A 26,690-nucleotide genomic window follows, 5' to 3' on the forward strand; every position below is an offset into this window, starting at 1 on the left:
AAGATATCTCCCTGACATTGATGAAAAAAAAAAGGAAACTTCAAAATTAAAGTGCCTGTCACTATGTCAACTTATGTGAATATATGTATTAGGATGGTGACAGGTATGGCTGGCCTTTTCCAAATTAAACTCAGTGCTCATTACCTATCACTGCAAATTATCATGAAGCTGAAGTTCATGAATCCAGGTATAGCTTAGCGGAAGCCTTATTTTGGGGTCCCTCGTAGGTGGCAATCAAGGTGTTGTCTAGGGTTGCAGTCATCTCAAGGCTTCACTGGGGAGGGTCCACTTCCAAGCTCACTCACGTGGCCGTTGGCAGGATCCAGTTCCTCGTGGGCTGTTGGACTGAAGGCCTCAATTTCCTGGCTGCCTGGTGGCTGGAAGCCGCCCTCAGTTCCTTGGCACACGGGTCTCTCCGCTGAGCAACACCATCGTAGCAACCGACTTTGTCAGAGCAAATGAGAGAGAAGAGACATGGAGAGTGAGCACGAGCAAGACGGAAGTCAGAGTCTTCAGGGGCCTGGTCCAGTGGTTAAGATTCCACGCTTCCAATGCAGAGGACACAGGTTCGGGAACTGAGATCCCACATGTCATGGGGTGTGCCAAAGAGTTTTTTTTAAAAAAGAGTAGTATCCTCTCATTTTTGCCATATTCTATTCATTAGTAGCAAGTATACGGGTCCAGCCCACACTCAGAGGGAGGGGACCCTATATGACATGTGGTATGCCTACCACATACTTGAACATTTATAGAATCTTCTCAATAACAAAAACAGTATTTTCAAACATTCCTTGTCTAATCTGAATATTTTCTAAATCTGTCAGCAAACTCCCACACCCATTTCTCACCAGCCACAGTCCTCCCGTTCACGGCTTCAGACCTAGCAGAAAGCCCTCCATCTCAGCCCACACTTCCACCTTGGTGGGGTGGGGGCAGCTGTAGGAGTAGAGGGGCAACCAGGCACTTCCGGAAGCCAAGTGTCAGAGGAGGGTGAGCACCAGGGCTCCACCTTTGAAAAAGTTGCACATGATCCCTGCCCTGAGGGCATTCACAGGGCTTTTATTTTTCATTCTCATGACCTTCTTTTTTTTCATTCTCATTTTTTTTTTCTTAACCAGCCCTACAAGATTTGGCCAGAAGTGGCTCATCTACTCTCCTGGGCTCAAATCACTCTTTTCTTTTCAAGCACACCGGCCTTGTCTCTGCTCTTAGGCCAGACTCTCTCCCTCCTCACTGTATTCGCTTGGGCTCTTTCCTCTCTAATCTTCCCAGCCTGCCCCCTAAACTTCACCAGCCTGACTCTTTCTTTACTGAGCCTTCAGCCTCAACTTGGACATACCTCCTTGCAGGGGCCTTGCCTAAGTCTCCAGACTAGGCCACTTCCCCTCCCTGCAGATTTCAGATTCAGACCAGGGATAGTCATTATTGGATTGGCCAAAAAGTTCATTTGGGTTTTTTGTAATATGTTTGAAAAACACCCGGATGAACTTTTTGGCCAACCCAATACAACAAGCCCCACAGGATTTTTTAAACAGTGCACTTTGGGGGAACTTGCCCACCCCTGTCATGAGCTCTCACAGAGTTTTCCTCCTCCAGTCTCACTCAGCATACCTGGAAAGAGTTAGAGGGTTCCCCCAAGATCAGGCACACAGCTGTCTTGTTGGAGCTGACGGGGGCGTGGAGTGAATGAGCAAGTTGCTTCTAATGTGGGCAGGCGAGGGGCTCAGCCTGATTCTGGGGGAGGCAGACACTTCAAGACATTTAAGTTCCACTGAGAACATCAGGATGCTAGGGCAAAATCACAGTCCAGCACCAGGAGACTTCTTCCAGAGCTCCTGCAGAAATCCAGGATCTTGGAGCTCCTGAGGGTGCCATGTAGGTTACTCACAGCCCCGCTGTTTAGGATTACAACTGGGAGCACAAGATTTAGGGTTGCCAGAGTTAGCAAATAAACATGTAGATGCCTATTAAATTTGAGTATCAGGTGAACAACCGATAATTTGTGGGGGACATATCTATTCTACCTGGCAACTCTGCCAAGTTGTGAAGAGAGTCTGAGGCGCTGAGACTAGAGTCCATGATTGTTCCAAGGGATTTCTGGAGAAAAGAACAAATCCTAGGGCTCCAAACAGGCCAGGCCCCTGCCATGGTCTCAGAAAATGGCAGCAGTCAATCATTATTATAAGAGTTCAACTCTGGACTCAACCTAAATATCCTTCCAGGTGACTGTATTATTCTCCTAGCGCTGCTGTAACAAATACCACAAACTGGGTGGCTTAAAATAACAAATTCATTGTCTCACAATTCTGGAGGCTATAAGTCCAAAGTCAAGGTGTCAGCAAGGCCAGGCTTCCTCTGAGAATCTGAGTAGAATCCTCCCTTGCCTCTTCCTGTTTCCAGTGCGTGCTAAGTCGCTTCAGTCATGTCTGATTCTTTGCGAATCTATGGACTGCAAGCTATCGGGCTCTCTGTCCATGGAAGGCTCCAGGCAAGAATACTGGAGTGGGTTGCCAAGCCCTCCTCCAGGGGATCTTCCCGACCCCCCAGGGATTTAACCCGCATCTCTTATGTTTCCTGTGGTGGCCATCAATCCTTGATGTTCCTTGGCTTGTGGCTGCCTCACAACAGTCTCTGCCTCTTTCATCACATGGCATCTTCCCTGTGTCTCTGCTCTTATCTTCTTGTAAGAACACCAGTTGTATTGGATGACGACCCATCCTAATGAAGTATGACTTCATCTGAACTCGTTAATTGCAAAGATCCTATTTCCAAATAAGGTCACATCCACAGATATCAGGGATCAGTGCTCCAACACATCTAGGGAAATGGATGAATTAAGAATGAATTAGGGAAGAATGTCCATTATGGATCTTTGATTTTTTTTAAAAAGCAAGATGTAAGAAAAACACACACACAACATGATCCCCTTTTTGATCTTAAAAACAAAATGTATGTATAAGCCATTATGAATAGTTTTTACTTTTCATTTATTCAGTCAACAAATAAACTCCCACCAGAGATAGAGCAGTGACTAAGGCAGGTCCCATCCATGCCCTCCTAGAGCCTACAATTAAGTATGTAGCTCATCAGAAAGAGGTCCATTTGTTTCTGTTTCCAAGTGACCTTGGATGGACAAAGGGAAATATTTTTTATTTCTTCTGTATTGCTTGAAGTTTTGTAACAAGCATCTTATTAATTTGTAGCTTTTCAAAGATGTTCACTTCTTTTAATCCTAAAGACCAACCCTTTTTGGAAGCTTCATTGTCACGTCTTCCTGAGCACTGTGGCTCCTGTCGCAGCTGGTACCACCATGAGCTGATGACTGTTGGGCCAACCAGCCAGGCTTTCCGAGTGTGGGTAAGTGTGAGCTAGTAGGAAAGTTGTACACAATCCAATCACTCATTTATTAAAATTTTATTGAACCTGTAATTTTACATTTACGTGTGTTTACTTAACATCTGTCTCTCCTATTGGATTCTGAACTTGGAGATGGTGAGGCCATATTTGTTTTGTCCACCATTGTATAACCAGCCTTCAGATCAGCAGTCAACATATACTAGCTACTCAGTAAAAGTGTGTTGAATGCATGAAAGAATACCAAACCTTGAACTGGCTTCTATCCATCATCCAGTCTAACCCACTCATTTTATAACTGATAAAACTGAAGCCCAGAAAGTCAAGCCACAGACCTAGTTGTGCTCTGCTTATTCACTCAGTTGTGTCCAACTCTTTGCAACCCCATGGACTGTAGCCCACCAGGCTCCTCTGTCCATGGGGATTCTCCAGGAAAGAATACAGGAGGGGGTTGCCATGCCCTCCTCCAAGGGATCTTCCCAACCCAGGGATTGAACCCAGGACTCCTGCACTGCAGGCGGATCCTTTACCGTCTGAGCTACCAAGGAAGCTCAGGGACAGCCAAGCCCAGAAGAGCCTTATCACTCCCAATCCAGATTCTTACCTTAAAAAAACAATAATAGCATGATATACATTTTTATGCTGGAGGAGGGCATGGCAACCCACTCCAGTATTCTTGCCTGGAGATCCCATGGATAGAGGGGCTTGGCAGGCTACAGTCCATAGGGTGGCAAAGAGTCAGACATGACTAAAGCAACTTAACATGCATGCACATACATTTGATAGTGAGATGAAAAGACATGTAACCAATTAAGCATACAGAAGTACTGTCTAATAATAACCAAAATTGTGAACCATTGTTTTCATCAAACTGTGCCTGTTCCCACTAGGGCTAAAAAGTCAACAGATGTTGAGGTTTGTGGGTGCTAGTAAATCACACCCCTCACTTCTCCAAGTTCTGATCCAATTGAGAAATAGTCACAGGAGACAAGTAGGGATTAAATGTCAGCTTTATTGCTGGTCCAGATGGGTTGGAGGATGTGGCTGAGACCCAAGGCCCAAATGGGCTTCCTTTCCTTCTCTCCTGATGTGACCTTACCCACCCACTCACAGCAGAGCAGCTGGACTATTGAAGTCTTCTCAAGCAGGGTTGGGACTGCCCTGGTACTCATTGCCTGGAGAAGGCAAGAGCAGAGAGCGCACGCTGCTTGTAGTTCGATCAGTCCCAGAGAGAGAGCCAGGAACGGGCTAAGCAAGGCACACTTGATACCTTTTCCCAACCCCACCAAATCAAGAGGTCAGTCCCCTCTCCCAGTGAGGAACAGGAAGGGGCTGCCAAGAAAATTTAAAAGTATCTTCCCAGTACTTCCAAGAGGATGTCAGTTCCTGTTTTATGGGCTGATGGAGAATGGGGAGAAGAGAAAATTGTCCCCCTTCACGACAGCCTTCAATTTACTCAATACCTTTTCATAAAATCTAAAAACTTCTGTGTTCCAGGAAGCACCTCTGAGGTTAAAGCTTGTATGATTTGAATTTGCTGAATAAACAAACAAAACAGGAAATTAAACAATTGGTAACTTAAACTAATAAAGGATGAATTTTTCTTAATCAACAGGATATTGGAGACAGGCAGTCCTGGGTCTGTGTGAAGCTCTGGATGCCATCCAGGACCAGGGCTCCTTCTGTGTTTCCACTGAACCATCTTTACCAAGTAGTTTTTGCCCTCATGCTCGCAGGATTTCTTCTCCATCCATCTCTAGGCATACTATCCACATTCTAGGTGGGAAGAAGGGATAAAGGCAAAGAGACAGCTAAATCTGTCCCTTTAATCAGGAAAATAATGGCTTTTCTGGAAACTCTTTTCACAGCATGTATGTTTTAATTTTATTGGTGAGAACCGTATCACTTGCCCCACTTCTCTGGAAGGGGGGGGGGCCTTTGCATTTAATTTCTTTTTTTTTTAATTAATTTATTTGCATTTAATTTCTAACTTGACAAAATTGCATTCTTTCAAATAAAGGAAGGGTAAGAATGAATATTGGATGGCAGAACAAAGGTCATGAAATAATGATGAAAGAAAACATAGAAAATATTGTTAAAGAATTGCTTTTTTAATAAGATCTAAATGGGTGTGTGTGTGTTTGTGTGTGTTTCACTTTTAGCTTTTGGCAAACATTCAAGAAAGAGATTAGTCCCTGTGCAGATATTTTCAGAGCGTAAAATGATAGAAAATTTAGTCAGTTTTACGTAATTAGCATAACCCTGATACCTAAACTTAACAAAGAGAAAACACACACTATAAATACATTCATTAACTAATTAACTAAAACTGCATACCAAGCTAATTTGCAAGCTGACAAAAACCTCATATTTCCCCCATCTAGGTTTCTCCCTTGTTTTATTGAGGCACATCCTCAAATGACTTCCTAAGAAAAAGTACATGAAAAGTAAGCTCTTTTAGTCTTTCTGTGTCTACAAATGTCTTTGATCTGCCCTGGTACCTAGTGGACAGTTTAGCTGGATATTGAATTCTAAATTGAAAGTCATTTTCCCTCTGAGTTTTGAAGATAATATTCTGTTCCACTGTGTTTTAGCATCCAGCACTGCTCATGAAAAATCAGATGCCTTTCTGATTTTCATACCTTTGTAGGTGTCTTTTTTTCTCTCTCTCTCTGAAAACTTTTAGTAAACATCTTCCCATGTTCCTACGTATTTTGAAACGTCAAAATCTTGCATGTTCATTATGCTCTCTTAGTCTGGAAAGTCTGAGTCTTTTTAGTCTAGGAAATTCTATTCAATTATTTATTGGAATATTATCTCCTACTTTCTCCCTTCTACCTAAAATACTTATTAATCAAACCTGGACTTCTCATATTTTTTGCCTCTTTTCTCTAAAAATAATTATATTTCTTTCCTTCCTGCTTTGTTTTCTGACAGATTATCTTGACATTAACTTTCTGTCTTTCCACTGAATTTAAGTTACATTTTTTATACCAGGAACTTTTTTTGTTCTCTAATTGTTCCTTTTTCATAGCACTGCTCATGTTTCATAGATATAATGTCTTCTTGGATTCTCTTGTTAAGTTCTCTTCTACCTATAAATTGTTTCTGTTTCCTTGGAGATCTCTTTTTTCAGTTTGTTTATCTTAGTTCTTTCTACTTCATATTTCAGGTTTCCTCAAATAGCTTCTGGCTTACGGTTGCCCATTCATAGTTAAGAATGAAGCAGTAGAAAAGTTTCCAGGAAGCTTTGTGTACATAGATAAGAGGAGCTGAATGGCAGGCTTTGTTTCAAAGTGAGTTGGTCTTTATGTCTGGGGACTTCTAAATGTCAGCCTGCAATGTGCTTTACTCTAGGATACCATCTTAAAGCCAGCTATCCTAGTCTTCCTCAGACAGTTTTATTTCTTTAAAGAAGACCCTCTATTTTACTAGGGAGAAGGAGTATAGGGGAGGGGCAGGACAGAGCTATGCACTCTGCATACAAGGGTCAGAGAAGTTTACTGTCTCATTTATAGACTTTCAATTAGACCCCCAATTTTTCAGCTGTATATCCTCTTCTCACCCTCCCCTGCACCCCACATGTTCACATCTCAAACTTCTTCAGTCTTCCATGGAAGGGTCAGCTCCCATCTGGGCTGCAGAGCCTGCCATGTGCATTCAGAACTATAGCATCTTCCATCCCGCCTCCTCAGTCACGACTCTTCCATCAAACCACTCCTCCATAAATATGAGGAGACTTCTCTTGTCCACAGACAGCTTTCTCCCAACTCTCTTCTTTGGGAAGATTTATATGTGTATTATTTATTTCTGAGACATTTTTGGAGGAAGAGGAGGAGATAAGCCCATAAGCATTTGGTTGGCCATCACAGACTGAAAGTCCCTCCTGCCTAGTAATCTGGGCTCATAAATGATAGGCATGGGACTGGGTTCTCTTTTACAATTTTAAATTTTTACAATTTTACTGAGAAGAATGCAAAGTCTTTCTAAGCAATGACACATTTACAAGAAATTCAAAAATATGCACAGAGATGCAAGGAAAACTTTTTTTTTTATTACATAACACATTTGAGCATGTGTTGATTAAAATATATTTTAAATGTGAAATGAAAATCAGACCTGTCCCTAAAGCACCTCCCAGAATCCTAAACATTTCATAGAAAATACTCAAGAAACCACTGGCCTAGTAAAAGCAGCATGGAATTGGGATTCAGATAAACTTGATACTGGTCCTGACTCAACCATTGGTCCTCTGCAAACATTACTTTGCTCAATGGTACTTACCTCCTTAGATTACTGGGAGAATTAAATGAGACGGTATACATGCAGAGTACCTGGCACAGAACCTGGTGTTTAGTAGGTGCTCACTAAATGCTAAAGACTGTTTGTTTTCCCCACTTCATACTGAACTTCTCACCATGCTTCACGTCATTCTACGCTACTTTCACCTCCCTCCTTCTCTATGTCTTTGAGCACCTGCTCAGTCTTCAATGTCCAGATCAGACGTTCACAAAGTCTTTGTGATCCCACGTTCACAAAGTCTTCCACCCTCCAGAAGGCTCACTGTTCTGTCTTCTGTGCCCCTCCCAACCGTAGCACTTGTTCACACCTCTAATCTCTCTGCAACCAAGAGAGCTGTGTGCACATCTGTCCCTCTGCTGGGGAAAGAGTCCCCAAAGGCAGCATCCTGCTCTTGTTCCTAAGATTCCCGCCCCCTCGGCACCAACTGTGGCAGCTGGCACACAGTAGGCACTCAGTAAATGCTGGAATCTAATTGAATGGCAACTAACCAACCTGAATTAGGGACAGCCTGTAACAACCGCCAGGCTGAGATACAAAAACCAAGCCATGACCCAGATGGACAGATTCTAACTTGTATGCAATGCAAATATCTTGTTCCTTCCCTGTAGAAGTTTCTGAGCTGCTGTCATCAGGACCTCCACCCCCAGTCCTGCCACTTTGCCAAACACAAGTAAACACATTCAACGCCGGGAGACAGAACTTTGGTTTGGCTCAGCCCTTTCCCCACCCCATGAGACAGAGTCAGGAGGACCAGACAGAGCTCACCTGGATTTACGGGAACCCACTGGGTGGAGATAGGATTTTTCATCCTCCAGAATGACACATTTAGCTCCGGGGCTGGGTGAGGCAGGATGCTTTCTCTGTTATTCTCCTCTGCCTTCTTGGGCAGTAGATGACAGAAGAAAACATTTGGGGCCCTGACCTCTCCCCTCTTCCTCCCTCTGTCTTCATCTCTGACCCAGGTAGGGTCAGGCCAGGAATCAAGCGAAACAGAGATATAACACAGTCTGTATGAAGGACCCTGTTCTGGGGCCTCACATAGACTGCCCATATTGGGGGCAACTGGTGTCACACACAATGAATATAAAGTCCCTGTCCTCCAGGAGCCCCCGGGCATATGGGAGACAGGATAGGGAGACACAGCACAGTCTCAGCTTTCAAGTCGCTCTCCAGCTAACGTGGTCACCGCCACACTCAGGAAACATCCGGGCCAGAGTGGGGGACTGTGCAGGTGTACACAAGCATCATCCAGAGTTAAGTAGATACAGCCCCAGTCATGGCACCTACTATGTGCCAAGCATTCGACATATGTATCAATGTTTTCAAACTGTGGTGCTGGAGAAGACTCTTGAAAGTCCTTTGGACAACAAGGAGATGAAACCAGAAAATCAATCCTGAATATTCATTGGAAGGACTGACGCTGAAGCTGAAGCTCTAATATTTCGGCCACCTGATGCAAAGAGCCAATTCATTGGAAAAGACCCTGATGCTGGGAAAGATTGAAGGCAGGAAGACAAGGGGGTGACAGAGGATGAGCTGGCTGGGTGGTATCATTGACTCAATGGACACAAGTTTGAGCAAGCTGCTATCAACTCAAACTGCTATCTCGAGGAGATAGCAAAGAACAAGAAAGCCTGGCGTGCTGCAGTCCATGCGATCTCAAAGAGTCAGACACGACTTAGCGACTAAACAGTAATAACAACGTGTACATGGTCATCATCCAAGTGGTGCGGTCTCAAAACTGTGTTATCATCAGGGGTGGCAACTGGAAAATGACAATTTTGAAATAACTAGGTTTGTTTACTTGAATTCCTGAACCTGAACAAAAGGGCTTCACAGATCACAGCGATGCTTCTTCAGTCTCCTTGCTCCCACCCTCTTTCTCCTCACACATTGCAGCTGCTCCCAAACCTCCCTCCTCTCTTAGTCTTGCTCCTGCTATATCTTTCTCTCTCTGTCTTCCCAACTCTACACCACATTTGTCTAAGGATTATTCTGACAAATCAGACACCTCCTTGGAGGCTGAGAGAGGCAAAGAAATCAAGAAGATCAAGCCAGAATTTCCCTCCAGTGGGCACAGGGAAGGGAATGCCCAGGAAAGAATGTGTGCTTGGGTGCTAAGTCGCTTCAGTAGTGTCTGACTCTTTGCGATCTCATATACCATAGGCTCCTCTGTCCATGGGATTTTCCAGGCAAGAATACTGGAATGGGTCGCCATGCCCTTCTCCAGGGGATCTTCCCAACCCAGGGATCGAACCTGTGTCTCCTGCAGCTCCTGTATTGCAAGTAGATTCTTTACCGCTGAGCCAACAGGGAAGCCCTGGGAAAGAACACTCATACACTAATAATTTCCATCCTGCCATCTGGATATTGATTGACAGAATGGTCCTTACTCTACAGATGAAAAAACTGAGTTTACAAGTAACACACACCCAACAGCAGGCCCTGGATCCATGGGGGAATAGGGACTTGAAACCACGCCTTCCGGCATCTGGGCCAAGGGAGACGTGGTCGCTGAAAAGACAAGTATCAATCCACGGGGTGCCCAGAGGGAAGGAGCCAGGTGACTCATGGCTTCGTGGAAGGAATCTCTAGGGTGAGGCAAACTTTTCTTCAGTACCTCAGGATACGTATGTGTTTTTGTCTGTGCGTCTGAGGAGCCAGTGAAGTAACCACAGGGAGTTCCCCTCAGCCGTGGTCCACAGCCCACAGCTCCCAGTGTGGGAGGACATTCCACAAGGAGCTGCTCACCCCGGAGGTTCAGGGAGAACTGGGAGGACACTATGAGGAAGATACAGAGGTGTAGAGTGGGCCGAGGGGCTCTTGGGGGCCAGGCCAAGAGCATAATTCACCCACAGGCGTCTTGTTACAGAAGGTGAAGTTTCCATCTTTGACAACATCAGGCTGGTGTAGCACAGGCAAGAAAACTGAGACCCAAAGAAGTTTCACCACCAGGCTGACACTCAGACCTGACTCCCACAACGCCCTGCAGCCTAGCTGCTGGGGAGGGGCAGACACATATATACCCCACTCCCATGTCCCCCAAGTGAAAGTTGCTCAGTTGTGTTCGACTCTTTGCGACTGCATGGGTCATATAGTCCACGGAATTCTTCAGGCCAGAATTCTGGAATCGGTAGCCTTTCCCTTCTTCAGGGGATCTTCCCAACCCAGGGATCAAACCCAGGTCTCCTGCATTGCAGACGGATTCTTTACCAGCTGAGCCACCAGCCCCCCACATCCCCCAACCCACCCAGAAACGGGGCCTCAGAAGGCCTTTGGCCTCTCCCTCTTCTCCTTCTGGGGCCACCAAATGACTCTAGACACGGACTCCTTGGGGTGGACCCAGGGAGCTTGTCCTGCCAACTGTTTCCCAAGCTCCATGAATGAAGGAATGTGGGTGATGACCCCACTCGCGTGAGGGCATGAACGCTGGGCAAGGGGACATCAGGGACCTCTTCCTGCTTCACCACAAGCCAACACCCAGGGCAGAATTCCTCCACTGCCCGGGAGGAGGTGGGAATATATCACTCAGAACCCCTAGGGGGCAGGGCAGGAGGATGGAAGGGCTTGAACAGTTGGAGAGCTCACCCCTTTCCTCCATGTCCACTGCCTTCAGCTGGATTACCTTTGATTTCATCTTATTTGTCTACACTGATGGCAAGTTTCCATTTGAAGAAAGGGTCTGACATCCCACCTTCTTTCTTTTTTTTTTTTTTCTTTTTTTTAAAGATTTATTTGTTGTTGTTTAGTCACCAAGTTGTGTCCAACTCTTTGTGACCCCATGGACTGTAACATGCCAGGCTTCCCTGTCCTTCACTATCTCCCAGAGTTTGCCCAAGATCGTGTTCATTGAATAAGTGATGCCATCCAGCCATCTCATCCTCTGTCATTCCCTTCTGCCCTCAATCTTTCCCAGCATCAGGGTCTTTTCAAGTGAGTCGGCTCTTTGCACCAGGTGGCCAAAGTATTGGAGCTTCAGCTTCAGCATCAGTCCTTCCAATGAGTATTCAGGGTTGATTTCCTTTGAGAGTGACTAGTTTGATCTCCTTGTTGTCCAAAGGACTCTCAAGAGTCTTTGCCAGCACCACAGTTCAAAAGCATCATTTCTTCAGTGCTCTGCCTTCTTTACGGTCCAGCTCTCACATCTGTACATAATTACCACATTGATTTATTTATAAATACATTTATTTATTTATATTTTATTTTTGGCTGTGCTGAGTCTTCATCATAACACTCGAGCTTTCTCTAGTTTCAGTGTGTGGAGGCTGTTCTTCGATGTGGTGGCTCCTCTTGTTAGGGAGCATGGGCTTTAGGCACATGGGCTTCAGTAGTTGTGGAGAAGGGGCTTAGTTGCTCCACAGCATGTGGGATCTTCCTGGACCAGGAATCGAACGAGTGCTCCCTGCATTGACAGGCAGATTTGTAACCACTAGACCACCAGGGAAACCCCTACCTGCTTTCTAAGGAATACTTGTGGACAGGGTTTGTTTGCAAGACTTTCCTCTTGTGTGTTTAAATCAGAATTTCCCTCTCCATTCGGAAAGTTCCTAGGTGAGGGGTGGGCATGGGCCAAGGGAGTTTATTCACGTCTCTGCTCAGGTTCAGCTGCTCTTGACCTCAGTAGTATAGGAATCATGGCTTCTCCTTGAGGCCACCTCTCCTGGACACCTCTCTCCACTTAGTATCTGAACTTTCTCCAGCCTCCTCTCTCATTTACCTACCTTGGTTTGACCCTGCCCGATTCAGATACTACTACCAAGAGTTTTCCCCTCAGTCCTTCTAGAAGGGATTTTGTGGGGGCTATTTCTGAGGTCCTCAAAGAAACAGGCCTCCCCTGTGCTCTCTGACCTTCCTACAGCCCCTTGAGCTTCCCTGGATTCCAAAAGGATGTTGCTTCTCCTGCACGCTGGAGCCTAAGAAGGATCCATCTCCTGGTTCTTTTTTTTTTTTTTAATTGCAGGATAACTGCTTTACAATATTGTGTTGGTTTCTGTCATACATCAACATGAATCAGCCACAAGTATATGGATCAGCCACACATATATACATATGTCCCTCCCTCTTGAAGCTCCCTCCCATCTCCCACCCCATTCCACCCCCCTAGGTTGTCACAGAGCTGCCACTGGACATGCCTATTGGCGATTAACTGCCCACATCTTCTCTTGTCACCTCTGCACACCTGTTAAAGTCCACTGCCTTTTTTTAAGTCCTCTAGCTCCACTGTGGCATGCATGGAAGCAAGACTTCAGTCCTTATTTTCTTTGAAAAAAGAATTCAGCAAAGAGACCGAGATCGTGAAATGAGGGGACAGCATTTCTCAGTAGCAAAGTACATGTGGATGAGCGTATGGACAAACTTGGAGTGAGTTGCTCACAATGGGGACTTAAGTTGCTTATATAGGGGCAGTTTTCTTTCTCTGGCCAGTCATCTCAACTGTGCCCATATTTGTTCTGACTCAGTGTCCTTCTTGGTATATGCATGCATCTCTTGACCAAAGTGAATTCCAGCATGAAGGTTTCTGGGAGGTTGGTATGATATATTATGGGCTGGCGACTCCTCCCTCCTTTGATCCCTCTCGTAGACTGAGGACCTCTTCTGCAAATGTCAGGCTTAACTTTCACCTAATCAGGGCCCAGGGCTCCTGCTGGTACTTGTGTCAGCAGACCAGTTGCAGCTGCTCAGCCCAGGGCCTGTTTATCTCCCACATCACCATGATACTTCATCCAAAGACCAAGAGTGCTGGGGGAAGCTGGTGTCCTATTCTCCCAAGAACCCCACCCTGTGTTCTGAGGGTTTTGGGTGGATCCCCAAAGGTCGTGAGATCCCAGCAAGGATTGGAGGCTGCTCAGCTCACAGCTCACTTTGGAAAATCTTTCCCTGGAAGGAAGGCAGGGGGGTGGACTTCATGATCCTGGGCCCTCCATCCTGAGAATCAGTGGTGGGGCTGCTCCAAGAGCTGATCAGCAGTCTCTTTTCCCTCCAAACTTCTTCCCTTTCTGGTGCAGGTCTGTTGACTGATATGTGAAACAACCCCCGAGGCCAGGCAAGAGACAGAGGAGGGAGCCTGAGGCAAAGGAGACAGAGGGAAATCCAGGCCGAGATCAGAGACCTGAGCTCCATGTGTCCCCAGCATCTCCATGAATCCAGACCCCAACACCAGCCACAGCAGGAAGTGGTCCCTGGGGCTTTATGAACAGAATGAGTGGAGAAACACCTTGAAGCCTGTGAACAACCCCCACAGCCCAGGGTCCAAACCCTGCTAGAACCACAGACAGTCCTTGGCACAAGGAGGATAGATGGGGAGCAAGAAGTTGCAGCCCCACAAACCCGCCCCACCACTCACCACTCCATACATTGGGAGGGTCCCTCAGAGGCTTTGTGGGGAGTTAACTGTCAAGAGGCCTCTGGGAAGGAAGCTCCTCAAGGCCTTGCCCCAGTTAAAGACAAAGAAACAGCTCTGCTCTCAGGGAGCCCCCACTCCAAGGGGGGACCCAGGCCCTACTTGGGGTATGGGTGGGGGGTCAGTCTTGCTCTTTAAGACACCTCAGGGCTCCTCCATGACTCCATCCCCCAGGGCAGGGTGAGGCCAAGGGTGGAGACTCCTGAGTAAGAAGGTTACCAAGGACTGCCCTTCTAAGGAAAGTGACTCAGAGACAGGAAGAGGGGAGTGAGAAGCCCTCACCTGGCCTCATGGGCTCAGCTGCCAGACACCTGGGAGACCCCAGTGTCTTCGCATGCCCTCAGGTGCCACTACTCCCAAAAAAAGCACCTTTGAAGACAGGCACCCATGGGGCACAGCGGAGATCCCCAGGGCCAGGAGTCCTGCAAATGCTGGTGGGGTCAGAGAGGAAGAATTAATGAATTCCTTGCCCAGAGCCCTGACTTCTTTCTGCCCGGAGCTCAAACGAGCTCAAACAGCATTTGCAGGAAAGCACCCGCTGCATGTGCCCACTCTCCCTCTGGGCATGTGCCTTGAACACATGCCAGCTGACTCTCCCAGAGCACCTGGCACTTCACGCTGGCTGGTCTGCTGCCAGCCTGTCCTCCCAGACAGATCGTGAACTGCCTGAAGGCAGAGCCTAGCCTGACTCTAGCTCCCCAGGGCGCTTTGTGCAGAGCAGACTCATGGTGGGTGTTTAAAACTGTTGACTGGACAAATGACCTACCTGGTACAGTATTTAAGGCTGATCACGTGCCCACACTTCCACCACCACCACACTGAATCTTGTACCCTCTTGGACCTGCCACACCTCAGAACTAGTCTTTCAGCTTTCTTTCTTGACCACTGCTCCCATCCTTCAGCCATACCATAGCCAAAGGATCTTTCAAAACTGTGTCATCATGTGTCTTTAAACACTTGCTTCCCACTGCTCTTGGAATAAGTCTGAAATATCTAACCCAGTCCGCAAGGGCTGGCCCCTGGCTACCTCTCCAGCCTCATCATTTTAAGCCCCATTTTTTATGTACCATTGCTCCTACCTCAGAACCTTTGCACTTATAGTTCCTTCCATTTGCCAGCTCTTTCTCTCTGCCTCACCCTCTTTCCCTGCCTATTATCTATTGTCTTTGGATCTCAGATTAATTGTCTCCTTCTTGGAGAAGCCCTACCTGATCTCCCAGAGGCAGTTTCTGCATTACATATTCTCAAGGAAACCACAGCTTTTCCTTCATAGTATCTTTCACCATTTGTAATTATACATATGCAAGGTTCTTTGATCAATGTCTATTCCCCTCCTGCCCCAAAGTCCATCAGCAGGATGTACACCACTCTCCAGCCCCAACTGAAGGACACACCTGACCTAGAAATGCTCTGCACCCCTGGAGGCTGAGATTTGGGAAGTACTTCGCCCAAGCAGAGACATTACTTTGCCAACAACGGTCGGTCTAGTCAAGGCTATGGTTTTTCCAGTGGTCATGTATGGATGTGAGAGTTGGACTGTGAAGAAAGCTGAGCGCCAAAGAATTGATGCTTTTGAACTGTGGTATTGGAGAAGACTCTTGAGAGTCCCTTGGACTGCAAGGAGATCCAACCAGTCCATACTGAAGGAGATCAGTCCTGGGTGTTCTTTGGAAGGAATGATGCTAAAGCTGAAACTCCAGTACTTTGGCCACCTCATGCAAAGAGTTGACTCATTGGAAAAGACTCTGATGCTGGGAGGGATTGGGGGCAGGAGGAGAAGGGGACGACAGAGGATGAGATGGCTGGATGGCATCACCGACTCGATGGACATGAGTTTGAATGAACTCCGGGAGTTGGTGATGGACAGGGAGGCCTGGCGTGCTGCAGTTCATGGGGTTGCAAAGAGTTGGACACGACTGAGTGACTGAACTGAACTGAACTGTCCCAAGAGGTCAGCCAGCCCCACCCCATGCCAAAGGTGTGGAGAAGAGGAACTGGAGGCGGGGAGGCATGCATATTCACCGAAAGAGAAAGCTGAGGAATATTTAGAGAGGGAGATAAGGTGCTCAAAAAGCAGGAAATGAGCTTCGGGGAGCTGTTGGCTTGAGGCAGGGCAGTTTAGAAAGAAGGTTGCAGATCAAAGCCACAGGAAGTGCGCTGGTTTTTTCAGTAACGGAAGAATCAGATCAAAGCCACACTTTCCTGTCTGGGTGGGGTAGGCAATTCATTCACTTATTCATATGTATTCGTTCATTATCGTAGGTCATTCAACAAATATTGATGGAGCACCTTTTTCTGTGCCAGGCCCTGGGGCTACAGTGATGAATCACAGTGAATTGGACCCCTATCCTCCTGAATTTACAAGCATCCTGTTTAGTGTCCAGACCAGGTTTTAAGTGGCAAACTTGCAGTCCATTTAGTGAGTCATAGTCAGCATTAAAAAAAAAAATACAGAATGGAATGGAATGGGATAGGATAGGACGGGATGGAAAATATCACTGTACCCCACATAGTAAGGAAAAGCACTGTTTCAATTATATACGTATTTATGTGAACTGGGTACCAGCATAAAATGTTTTTCTCACCATGGGTCATGATCAAAAAGGTTTGTGAAATGCCAGTCTAAAATAAGCATTATTAAAATAATCCCGTAAGCCCATAACTAGTCTGTGATAGGGAGCAGGCAGGACGGAGTGCAATGGAAAATAGAATGGTACCACCCGATCTGGTCTAGGCTGGAGAGGGGTGGTCAAGGAAGATTTCCCGGGGAAGAAGATGCTACAGAGAGGAGAAGGAGAAGGAAGGGGTAGAGGAGGGGGAGAGAGAGAAACTGATAAACAGGCTTATCCTGAGAAGCCCAGTGTAGGGCAGAGGTGAGACAGGCAGAGAGAACCACCTGGGCCATCTGGGAGGAAGGAGCGTGGGAAATCTAAGGGAAGGAAAGAAGGGAGCAGAGGGGAGGGTGGTGTTACATAAGGGTGGAGAAGTAGGAAGGCGCCTTGTGGGGTTTGTTGAAGAGTTTGGCCTCTGAAAGGCAATGCGAAGTCACTGATGGGTTTATTCATTCCTGTATTCAACAGCAGCTTGCCAGGTCATGCCTTGACCTGGCTGTCCTGCTGCTGCAGACACAAAGGCACCTGCAAGCCACTTCCAGGCCAGCTGGGAGTCAAGACAGGCAGGAAGTGGTCAAGGCAGACTCTCATCGCAAATTCAAATTGACATCTTGGGCTGGGTTCCCCCATGGCAGATTCTATGACAAGAATGTGCATGTCAGGGTAGTTCAACGGTTAAGATGCCAAGCTTCCACTGCATGGGGAGTGGCTTTGATCCCTGGTCGGGGAACTGAGATCCCACGTGCCTCTGGACACAGCCAAAATAAAAGAATGTGCACGTCATGCACCCTAGTGTTCATTGCAACGCTATTTACAATAGTCAAGACATGGAAGCAACCTAAATGTTCATCGACAGAGAAATGTATTAAGTAGATGTGCTGTGCTGTGCTTAGTCGCTGAGTCATGTCCGACTCTTAGCAGCCTCATGGACTGTAGCCTGCCAGGCTCCTCTGTCCATGGGGATTCTCCAGGCAAGAATACTGGAGTGGGTTGCCGTGCCCTCCTCTGGGGAATCTTCCCAACCCAGGGATCAAACCCAGGACTCCCACATTGCAGGCAGATTCTTTACAGTCTGAGCCACCAGAGAGACCCAAAGAAGACGTAGTACATATATATACATGTACATATAAGGTACATGTATATATATGTACTTTATATACATGTATATATGTATGTATATATAGTACATATATATAATGAAATATTGCTCAGCCATTAAAAAAAGAACAAAATAATGCCATTTGCAGCAACAAATGCTGCAAATGGACAAATGGACGGATCTAGAGGGTATCATACCTAGTGAAGTAAGTCAGAGAAAGACAAGTTTCATATGATATCACTCATATCTGGAATCTAAGTTTTAAAAAATGATACAAATGGACTTATGTATAAAACAGAAACCAACACAGATTTCGAAAACAGACTTCTGGTTACCAAAGGGGAAACATGAGGGGGAGGGAAAAATTAGGAGTTTGGGATTAACATACACACACTATTATATATAAAATAACCAACAAGGACCTACTGTATAGCACAGGGAATTCTACTCACTATTCTCTAATAACCTATATTGGAAAAGAATCTGAAGAAGAATGAATTATGTATACGTATAACTGGATCACTTTGCTGTACACCTTAACTAACACAACATTGTAAATCAACTATACTGCAATTTAAAAAAAAAAAAAGGACATGCCAATCACTTTCTTGAGGGGTGACCCCAGGAAGGACTGATAGGAAAATGGAAAAGTGACACAGAGAAGGGGAGGAGCCAATAGAGGGGGGTTGACAAGCCCCTCCCACCAGTGCCCTTCGGGAGACCACAAGGACCATACCTTCCTAAGGGAGAAGAGCTATGGTTTTAATCATCCAGGTCTCATCTGTCACTGCTGAGGATGCTCCTGGGGACACTCCTGGCCTGTCCCTCATACAGGCCAGGCCCACTTCTGCTGCAGAGAAAGCCATCTGGAAGAGCTACAGGGTTGCAGTGGCAAGGGGATATGGACAGGGCACTGACCATTTCTGCCAAAATCAACCTGTACCACTTCCAGAGCATTCTGTGGTCCCTTAACTCATCTGCCTTTGACTTAGAGTGATGACCTCAAAATCTCCCCAGTTTTAACTTTTCCTCTGGCCTCCAAACCCTTATATCAACCAACCATCACCCAGATGTCTCCCTTTGGATGTCCTACAAGCCCCTCAAATCATCCGATCCTAAACTTAATTCATATGATTCTCCATCCCCGCCTGCAAATCTGCACCTCCAGTTTCCCTACTAAGATGAATGGAATCCCAGTCACCCAAGCCAGAAACCAACTCCCCCACCACCAACTGCCCACAACCAGCCCCTCAATCCTATCATTTCTTGGTCCTCTCCATCCCTCCCAGCCTGAGGATGCCTCACCCCTTTCACCCAGATCCCCACATTGGCGCCCTGGCTACCTTTCACAACCCCATTGGGTCATCCTTAATGCAGTCCAGGCCAACTTTCCAAAACACAGATCTGGCTGGGTCTGTCCCAGATGGAAATCCTTGCTGCCTCCCCCACTGTCCTGAGGATGAAGTCAAACACCTCTGTGAGGTATAAATGCTTTCACATCCTTCCTAGTCAGTCTCAAGTCCCACACCACCATGACTGCCACCCCAACTCATATGCTCCAACTATTCTAAATTATTCCTAATTCCCTTGACACATATCCATTCCTTTGCACTCAGTAAACCAACTCTCTAAACTCAACATCCTTTGCTTTGTCCATCTGGGCAAATCCTTTCAGTCTCTGCTCAACTCTGCCTCCTTCAGAAAGCCCACCCTGGTTTCCCCCACAATCCCACTGCAACTTACACATCCTCCTTCAGAGCAAGAACATCATGAAACAGTGAAATCATCATTATTAACCGCAGACCTGCTTCCCCCATGAGCTCCTTGAGGGCAGGGAAATAAAATTTCATCTTTGTTTTCTCCAACTCTTAGCACGCAGATTGCTCTCAGAAAATCCCCCATAAATATTGGTCAGCCAATGAAATGACCAGGCTCAGGTGACATTGCTGAACAGAAACTGGACTCTCTCCCACCCTTGTGTCAATCCAGGTGACACAGACCTGTTAAGATGAAACAGCACAAAGTGGCCCTTCATCACCCTACACAGGGCTGAACCTTGTCAGCAGGACCCAGACTTGCACAACAGTGGGGACAGGATGCACTCAGCCAGCCACACTCTCTCAGTACCAGAGGCAGGATCAGACCAACAGACTGGCTTTGAACCTAGGCAGAGCAAGGAGTTTCTGTCCCACCAGACACTACAAACAGTCTTGGCTTCAGGTCCTCTGAGCTCTACCCACGTGGGCCAAATGGCCACTAAGCATTGGGGGATAGTTCTGCCTTCTGGTGGGTGACTCAGGACAAGTTACCTCCCCTCCCTGGGCCTCAATTTGCCCATCTGTAAAGTGGCAGCTTGAAACAGGTCCACAAGTGCTATGTACCAAGTCCCTTCAAGTCGTGGCTGACTCTTTGCAACCCCATGGACTGTAGCCTACCAGGCTCCTCTGTCCCCGGTATTCTCCAGGCAGGAATACTGGAGGGAGTTGCCATGCCCTTCTCCAGGGGATCTTCCTGACCCAGGGATCAAACCCATGTCTCCTGCGGCTCCTGCACTGCAGGTGGGTTCTTTACCGCTGAGCCACTGTGGGAGGCCTGAGGCAGGTCCATCCCAACCCAAAAACACTGTGATTTTGGGAATTCCCTGGTGGTCCAGTGGTTAGGATGTTGCACTTTAACTGCCGAGGGTACAAGTTCAATTCTTGGTCAGAGAACTAAGACCTCACACGCTGTGTGGTCCGGCCAAAAAAAAAAAATTTTTCAAAAAATATATATATACTATAATTTGGACTATCATCCCCTCAAGAAACAAGTCTGAGGGCCAAGAAAGGGACCAGTGACATGATATGGAAAGCACACAGAGTTTAGGGAGGGCTGCCCTCTGCCCAGCCTCTGCCCTTGGTCCCTGTGGCCCTAGGTGAGTCTCTTTGCCTTCCCTAGTTTCCTTATCTGTAAAAGAGAGGAAAGGCGGACACTTCCCGAGGTTGCTGAGAGGATAAATGAAGGATATAAAGTGTCTGCCGCACCGCTAGACCCCTAGCTGATGCCATAATAGATGTGGTTCCCTTCCTCTGGTTCTAGAAGGTGCCTGAGGGTGTCGGGTATCTCCCAATTCAGCCTGCAGAGCCCAGGACCAGCTCACCTCCTTCCCTCCCTGCCTCGACCCCTGTCCCATCTGTGGCTTCCCTCACCGCCAAGCTCAGCTCCTTGCCCACAGCTGGCAGAGGCCCCGAGTGGCCAGGTGAGCGTGGTCAGCCACAGACATGACCACCCAAGAGCCCAGACCAGAGTGGCAGGGCCTGGATCCACACCGAGGTCCCGGGCCTCCAAGCCCAGTATGCCTGTCACAGAACAGCAGACCCCTGTGTGACACAGGCTCACTGGCTCATTGCCCACCCATTATCGAGCCAACTTCCCTCTGTCCCCAGGTGACCCCAGCACATTCCTGTGGTTTGGGGTTTGCTGGCGGTGGCAACCAAAGTCTTGGCCCCCTCCCATCGGCAAATGGGGAGGGGTCTCCAGGGGCCAAATTCTTTTCCAAATGAGATTCTCGTGGTTTCCTCAGCTGAGGCGTCTGCGGAGCAGAGAACAAACAACGTGGAATTAAATTTCTCTGGAAAATAGGCCCCGCAAGTGAAGATCTAAGCGTCTCCTTGGGCATGGGGCCGAATTCGCCTGGTGCCAGGCTGGACTCCCACTGCCTTCCAGGCCCCAGGGTTGAGCAACCCCAGCTCCAGAGGCCATGTGCCCCACCCCCACCAGCAGCCGCCCCGCCCTGTGTGACTTCAGAACTGTCACCAGAGAAGGGCTCCGGCTTCTGCTGGGTTCAGCTGGGGACCCCTGACCAGAAACAACTGGAAACCCCGAAACAGGAGCATCCTCCCCAGATAAGGCCACACCAGCTGTGTCTGCTGCCGGCACCACCACGGGGCGGAATTTTGGGATCAGGTTGCAAAGACAAGGGGAGGTGGTGAGACTGGCTGTCTCCCTGGGTCCCCAGGCCCCAACAGCATATTCTAGAGTGACAGACCCCAAGAGTCACAGAGGAGAAATAAACAAAGAGGCAGAACGACCAGCTGACTTGCCCCAACCACCAGCCCATTACCATCTTGGATCCTGGCAGAAAGGCCCCTGTGCATGTGGTCTATCCATGCAATGGGATATTATTCGGCCATAGAAAGGCGTGAAGTGCTGACTCCTGCAACCGCATGGATGAACCTTGAAATCATTATGCTAATTGAAAGAAACCAATCACAAAAGACCATGTAGTGTATGATTCCATTTATAACAAATATCCAAAATAGGTAAATCCATAGCGACAGAGGACAGTTTAGTGGTTGCCAGACCCTGGGGGAGGGAGGAATAGGGAGTGGCTGCTTAATCGGTCTGGAAGTTTCCATTTGGGGTAATGAGAGTGTTCTGGAAATAGAGGGTGTGACTGCACAACATTGTGAATATATCAAATGTCACTCATGGTGTACTTTATATGTATTTTAACACACTAAAAGGAGACAAGAAAGGCCCTTGCCCTGGGTCCCCAGCTATAGAGCAGGCCTGCTCTGGCCACCCCGGGAGAAGGAGGAGTCAGAAGGTCCCAGTGATGTTCCCACCAGAACCACGGCCTCCCTTCTAGACCACACTTGGCACACCGAGGGCAATCGCATTTTCTGCCTAAACTGCCCTGAGATTTCTCCAGGTTCCCTTTCCCAAAGGCAAACCACACCCTGGGCCCCAGGGACAGGCAAGGGACAGCTGTTTGCAAGGGAGTTAATGGAATTTAGCTCATCCAGCCAAGGCTCCCCACCCCTCCTGGTGCTGGATGGAGCCAGGAATGACAAGAGAATAGGGCTCAGACCACAGACCAGGGGCTGGAACCCAGGGGCCAGCCCTCTGAGGACAGCTACCTGCTGGCACAGAATTCCAAGTCGTCAGAGAATTACAAGTTTGACCCTGGCCTTCAAGGTCATTATGAAGGTATATATGTCAAGACAGATGGTAGACAATATTTGATTAACAGTCTGTAAGTTTGACTTTTGGCTTTGGAATATTTAGATTGTGGTAATTCATTGTCTGTATTTGTCTTCTGTTGCTGTATAACAATTGACCGCAGACTGAGTGGCAAAAACACCCATTTATTAACTCACAGCTCAGCGGCCAGAAGTCTGTGTGGGTTCAACTGGGTTCTCTGCCTCCACAAAGCCAAAATCATCATGAGCTCTTATCGGGAGGTTCTGGGGAAGAATCCACTCCCAGACTTGTTCCGATTGTCGGCAGAATCCAGTCCCATGGTTGTAGGACTGAGGTTCCCATTTCCCTGCTGGCTGTCAGCCAAGAGATGCTGTTGAGTGAAATCCTTCATGTGCTTTGAATCTCCCTAACTTCCTATCTGCTACCAGAAAGGAAAAAGACTCTCTTTATAAACGACTCATCTAACTTGGTCAGACCCATCTAATTAATCTCTGTATTTTAACTGACTTGGGAATTTATATCTGCACAATTCCTTCATGGGAGACCTAGATTGGTATTTGACTGAGTAACCATGGGATATTAAAAAGCAGAGACATTACTTGGCCGGCAAAGGTCTGTCTAGTCAAAGCTATGGTTTTTCCAGTAGTCATGGATGGATGTGAGAATTGGTCTATAAAGAAAGCTGAGCGCCGAAGAATTGATTCTTTTGAACTGTGGTGTTGGAGAAGACTCTGGAGAGTCCCTTGGACTGCAAGGAGATCAAACAAGTCAATCCTAAAGGAAATCAGTCCTGAATAGTCATTGGAAGGACTGATGCTAAAGCTGAAACTACAATACTTCGGCCACCTGATGGGAAGAACTGACTCATTGGAAAAGACCCTGATGCTGGGAAAGAGTGAAGGCAGGAGGAGAAGGGGAAGACAGAGGATGAGATGGTTGGATGTCATCACCGACTCGATAGACATGAGTTTGGGCAAACTCCAGGAGTTGGTGATAAACAGAGAGGCCTGGCATGTGGCAGTCCATGGGATCACAAAGAGTCGGACACCACTGAGTGACTGAACTGAACTGAACCGAACCAGGGAATGGGGTCTTGGGATAGGGGCATGTTCAGAATTCTGCCTACCACTGCCTCCATTTGAAATCTTCCCCCAGGCCTTGAAAATGTTAGAGGTGCCTATTCCAGCCACACATGTCCAGCTCTTTCTACCTCAGGATTTAACTCACCAAAACTTTGCTTAACCTAGAGCAAGTATGGCCCACATCTGTGGTCTGAATATGATCCTTTCTCCTTCAAGGGCTTGATGAAATGCTACCTCCCCCATGAAATCTTCAACTAGAGCCTCAGGCAGAATTAATGTCCCCCAGAGAGCCCTTTAGGGCTTCCCTGATTGCTCAGCGCATAATCCACCTGCAATGCAGGAGATACAGGTTCAATCCTGGAGTCAGGAAGACCTCTTGAAGAGGAAATGGCAACCCACTCCAGTATTCTTGCCCGAAAAATCCCATAGACAGAGGAATCTGGTGGGCTACAGTCCAAAGGAACACAAAGAGTCGGACACAACTGAGCGACTAAATATGTATGCAGAGAGCACTTTGCTATTACCTCTCTTCTATGGCACATCTCAGTCTGCCTAGGGCTCTCAGCTGAGAGCTCTAGTCCTCTAGTCACCCATAAGACCAGGAGTCACCTGGGTAGGGCCCATCAGACATTGCCACTGTGCCAGGCCCAGCAGGGACCCAGAGAGATGAATCAAATGTCAACCCTCACAACACAGCAGGACCAACAAACCTAGTGTGTCCATCACTGTCCATACCTCCCAAATACCCTGCAGTGTGCACACGCTCACAGGTGAGGAAACTGGGGCACAGGGACATCCATGAATTTTCCCAGAATCTCATGGCCCATCCATGGGAGAAACTGGGGGCCCACCTCCAGAGACTAAACTTGTAACTCCCACAGTAAAAAATCTTAAAGAATTCAAGGGACCTCCCTGGTGGTCTAGTGGTTAAGATTCCATGCTGCCAATGCAAGGGGTACAGGTTTGATTCCTAATCAGGGAACGAAGTTCCCACATGCCAGATGACACAGTCAAAAGATTTTTTTTCTTTTTTTAATTAAAAAAAAAAATCTTAATGAATTTGGGAATTCTTTAAGTGGTTATGACTCTGCATTTTCACTGCCGCGGGCCCATGTTCAAACCCTAATGGGGGAACTAAAATCCCACAAGCCTTGCAGTGCTGGAAAAAAAAAAAAAAATCAAGCCCCCTGACTTCTCATCTGGGATCAGACACTGTTAATTGGGCTGCCACCTGCAGTACCCACTCCAGTGTTTCTGTGGCTTCACGTATAAAGATTGTCTTTCTCACGCAGGTGCAATGGGCGTAGGCTCTGCTCCTTGTAGTTCTGCAGGGACTCAAGCCCCTTCCAGCCCACTGTAGGGAGGGCCTTGCCATCCTCCCCTGGGTCCTCCGCACCCGGCCACGGGACAGGGAAGAGAGTGAGCTCAGACCAGGACATGGCGTGGTTTACATTTCTTCAGCCACATTCCCGTGGCTCTGTCTGCCTGCAGGGGAGATTGGGAACTGTAGTGTCACTATGTGCCCAGGAAGGAAAGGAATTGAATTTGAAGGACACAGGGGTGTTGCCCTGAATGCCATGCCCTTTGGCCGCACATGGCTCCAAAGCTGCTGTATGTCAAAGGCTGCCTGCTGCTGTCAGTGACAGCAGAGCTAAGCTCAAGAAGTAAAGACAGAGTGGGCACGCAGTAGGAACCGGCAGGTTAGGAGAGCACAGAGCGTCCTCTTAGTCACCCGCTAGGCTCAGCAGGAGGCCTTGCTCATCTGATGAGCTCACCTTGGGCCTAGGGCTATGTAGGATCACCAGCAGCAGCCCCCTCCTCCCCGAGCCGGCCAGGGCCCCCTTCTCCAGGCCAGGCCCTGGACAGATGGTCCAGAAGCTTGGTCATTGCTACCCTGGCCAGGAGTGGGACACAGGCACTGATGTCCCCAGGAGTAACCCTGCTCTGCCCCCCTCCCCAGGAAGATGGGCAGGCCTGAGGTTGGCGAGCCCCCGGACTGTCTGGGTTTGGATACTGACGGCTCTAGTGGTAAACAATACACCTGCAGTGTAGGAGACACAGGAGATGCGGGTTCAAACCCTGGTTCAGGAAGATCCCGTGGAGGAGAGCATGGCAACCCACTCCTGTATTCTTGCCTGGAGAATCCCATGGACAGAGGAGCCTGGCAGGCTGTAGTCCATGGGGTTGCCAAGAGTTGGACACAACTGAGGGACTAAGCATGCACGTTTGCTTTAACCCTAAGGTGTAAGAATCACCAAATTGTGTCCCAAAGTCAAGGACAAAATATTTGGTCTAGAGAAGACACATGACTTAGCTCTGGTCAGACTGACGCAGACTCTGTCTGTCGCAAGAGAGGAAAGGGTAGGAAAGGAAAAGGGTGTTATGATCAGAAGCTTGTTCACACCTACTCTGGAGCCCACCCAGTGTGCTTCCCAGAGAGCAATGTAGAGCAGATGCCAAGGTCCCAGCCCCAGGCCCCAGGAAGACAGGTATTCCTGAGACCGCAGGACCCGGTGCAATGGGGCTGAGGCTGCAGAAACCACTCCGCTTCTGTGGGCATTGGAAGGAGGCCCAGGAAAGCAAGGACCTAAGTGTCTTACTAGTCACTCTGACTCTCTTATTACCCCCTCCCAGCCCAAGCCTCAGCTGACCTGACCACCTACCCCACAGGGTAACAGACTGACCCACAGGTATGTGGGAAGAAAATCTTGGAATTCACCATACATGCGTCCACATGTATTTCTATCTAAAAAGAAAGAAAAGAATTCAGCTTGGCTAATATTTAACATAAAAATTGGCCCAGGCACCCCCACTCAGTCTATTTTGGCTGATCATGTCCCCCACATTAGTCAATGTCTGGTAGGAGACATGTCCAT

At 47.7% G+C, this 26,690-nt stretch overlaps 1 protein-coding gene across 1 annotated transcript in view; it reads left to right on the forward strand.

Moving 5' to 3' along the window:
* TOP2A (DNA topoisomerase II alpha) overlaps positions 1-26,690 on the forward strand; it is a 210,549-nt gene that overhangs the window by 82,874 nt on the left and 100,985 nt on the right. The gene's annotated exons all lie outside the window — the stretch shown is intronic.

This window comes from Bubalus kerabau, chromosome 4, assembly GCF_029407905.1.
Source record: "Bubalus kerabau isolate K-KA32 ecotype Philippines breed swamp buffalo chromosome 4, PCC_UOA_SB_1v2, whole genome shotgun sequence".
Taxonomy (NCBI): Eukaryota; Metazoa; Chordata; class Mammalia; order Artiodactyla; family Bovidae; genus Bubalus; species Bubalus kerabau.